This window comes from Gavialis gangeticus, unplaced genomic scaffold (assembly GCF_001723915.1).
Source record: "Gavialis gangeticus isolate Ggan-Ray unplaced genomic scaffold, GavGan_comp1, whole genome shotgun sequence".
Classification (NCBI taxonomy): domain Eukaryota; kingdom Metazoa; phylum Chordata; order Crocodylia; family Gavialidae; genus Gavialis; species Gavialis gangeticus.
Window position 1 is genome coordinate 9,081,302 of NW_017728980.1, and position 2,982 is coordinate 9,084,283.

Genomic DNA, 2,982 nt, shown 5'->3' on the forward strand with positions numbered 1-2,982 from the left:
GGCACTAGGCTCCGAAGACCCACCCAGAGTGGGGACCTCCAACCCACTGAGATCAAGAGGCAAAGGAAGGCACCATGGCCCTGAAGGGATCACACATTTGCCGCTGAAGCTGGGGGCTTCCCTGCCTAGCGCTTTTAGCCACCTCCTAAAGTGAGTTTTAGCAGCACAGCAATGCTCGTCCCAGCCCCATCGGTCTTTCCTGTGCACACCACTGACCTGTGGAGCCCTGCTGCGTCCTCTGGACCCCTCGCCCACTCATCTGTGGCTAAATCTGCCTCTCAGGAGCAGTAAATCCTTATATTATATTCAGAGTCAGTGGAAGAAAGGGATCAGAACATCAGATCTTAAACTCCAATGCCTTGGCTTTTCCCCACTGCATCAGCCCCACCACCAAAAATAACCCCAGGACCCAGCACGCCAGTTACAGCTGAGTCACTTGGGAACTGCGCACCACTCCACTGAAACCTGCTTTAAGCAACAGGAGTTAAAAATATTACCATTGGGAAGATTTTTTTTTTTTTAAATACAACCAAAATGCTTAAAATAGCTTGAGCAGCACAGCCTTAACGTGACATCAACAGAGCTCTGGTAGCATCAGTAGAGCTGCATGGACTTATCACAGCTGAGAAGCTTGGGAGCCAGTCCTCCATCTTATATAAAGAGCGCCCCGGGGATGGACAGGGCTCTCAGGAGACACGCGGGCTCCAGCTAGCTTCCCGTACGGCGCCCCCTCTCTCCAAGTAAAGCAGGGAGCTGAATGCCAGCAAAAGAGCAGAGCAGTTCTAGTCTGCGTAAACTGGCCAGGATTGAATTTAGGCTGGAAAGTGAAGAAAGTTTCTTACCCTCCGGGCAAGGAGGTTCTGGAATCTCCTCCCAGGAGGAACCATGTGCCAAGAAGGGCACTCATTTTAAAGACAGAGCTCATTATAACTCCAAGCCAGAGATGAGGTGGGTACACTACACTAGCAGATGCCCAGGCTCAGGAGGCCCCTTCCAGCCCTACATCTCTATGACTTCAGAGACAGCTATGGGCAGAGAGGTACAATAAGGTCAGCCTCCCTCCTTCCCAATCTCTGGTTTGGCCAGGGCCCAGTTTCCTTTCTATAAAGTGAGCTGTGCATAGCTGAGGCTTCCAAATTAAATTCCCCCTTCACCCACTTGGTTTATTAATGGGCTTACAGCTCCACTCAGAATAAGCCTCTAAACCCAACCACCAACCCAACCTAAATGCTTCTGGAGGTACCCAGAGGCCTGCTCGATACAGTCCCTCCAGGCAGTCGCATGACCTCTACTCACCTGATCCCCCATCACATCCTGCGTCTGAGAAGGACATTTTCCAGAATCCCCTGCTTTAAGAGTGCAGTCTCTGCAACAAGTTCCTTGGGTCTTGCAACAAGTTTCTTGGGTCTTGCATAGGACCAAAGAACAGGTCTCCTAGTACTGAGGAAGAGCAAACACGGGCCTGGATCCTGAAGGTGGTTTGGCATTGAAACAGGCAGCACTGCTCAAAGGGCACAGCCCACCTGGGTACAGGGCTGGCATTAAGCCACCTGCAAAGAGCTGAGGGTCAGGGACCAGGTCTTAAATCAGGCACCGCTTCTTCTCTGACACCCCCATACCATTTTGCAGCTTCTGAAGTTAAGCTCCCAGCTGTTCTTAGTCGTATGTCTGTAGTAAGTATGAGTAATCCAGCCCTATCATGGTTTGAATAGAAACAGAAGAATTAGTACACTTGATGTAAGAACCATTCGTGACTCGTTAGAAAAAAGAATCAGCCATTCTGGGTCCCTTCGAATGCCAGGGCCCAGGGCCAAACTCTGCATCTGTCCCTGGGGACATCTCAACTGAGCCTGCTACTTAGGAACAAAGAAGAGGGCCACCACAGAGGGGTGAATTTCACTGCATTTGCATATAGTTGCTCCCAGGCAAAAGTGCCAGGTGCAGTCATGGGTGTTCTGGGGCAAGTGCTCCTCCAGACCACACCAGGGGCTGCTACTGTGAAACATGGGGCATCTGCTCCACACATGTAAGAAGGGTGCACAGGAGGACTGGCAGGGGGCACGGGTCAACAGGCACACCCAGGACAGCGCACTGATGCAACAGCATTGCTCTCAGGCAGCCACATCATCCCCACTCCAGGGCTTTGCGTGTGAGGAGCAAGCAAGCTGCTTTTTAGACATACCCCTACATCCTGACCTCTTGGCAGACGCAGATCCCACCTGTCAGGGGCCAGAGCCCCACACCCGGGAGGTGGGACACCATGTCCCCTAGCACATCCCACAGGAACTCACCACTTCCCCTGCACGTGCAGCTCTGAGAGCAGGGGGGCAGCGGCTCTGTCCCATCCATGCTGACAGACTGTTTCAGAGCAGAACGGACAGACTGTTTCAGAGCCGAACGTGCTTCTTCCAGCACATGCACAAGCCCCCTGAAAACCAGAGCTTAAAATGGAAGTGCTGAGCCAGCTGGCAGTGTCACTGCGCATTCAGCAGGGCCGTGAGCTGCAAAGCGCAAGAGCCCCTGGACTGGACGAAGAGTCGGTCGGGCCCTGCTCTATGTGGCTTGTGTCGAGAGTTTGATCTCAAGTCCCTTGCTCCACTTGCTGTCTGAGTGAGTGCTGACTCCTTGATGGCTCCTGGGCACAGCTCGCTTGTGCAGACGTTTCTGCCCCAACCTGTTCCCGTACGAGGCCATCGCAGAACAATCCACCTGTGGATTTTTAAAAAAGATACCGTCACTGGTGCGGAGAGGGTCAGTTGAATCACATTAGCAACTTTCCCTCCCCTTACCAGGTTTCCAGCATATCGTATTAGTCATCAGCCCACTAATAGACTTTCTCACCCAACACTCACCGTATCAGGCGGCAGCAATTGTCTGTTGTGTCTTATTAACCTCATAGAAGGATGCAACTCGGGTAATAGCACGCCCTGGCCTTATCTTGTCAATTACTTTTCTAACAAAACCGTCTCCAAGTTTCCCTTT

The 2,982-nt window shown here is 52.1% G+C and overlaps 1 long non-coding RNA gene across 3 annotated transcripts in view; it reads right to left on the minus strand.

Annotated features, from left to right (window-relative positions):
- Positions 1-2,982, minus strand: part of LOC109292214 — a 94,231-nt gene that overhangs the window by 6,140 nt on the left and 85,109 nt on the right. For all 3 annotated transcript variants that reach the window (XR_002096080.1, XR_002096078.1, XR_002096079.1), the window contains one exon: positions 1,297-1,694. This is a non-coding gene — a long non-coding RNA (uncharacterized LOC109292214). The remainder of the gene's footprint in view (positions 1-1,296; positions 1,695-2,982) is intronic.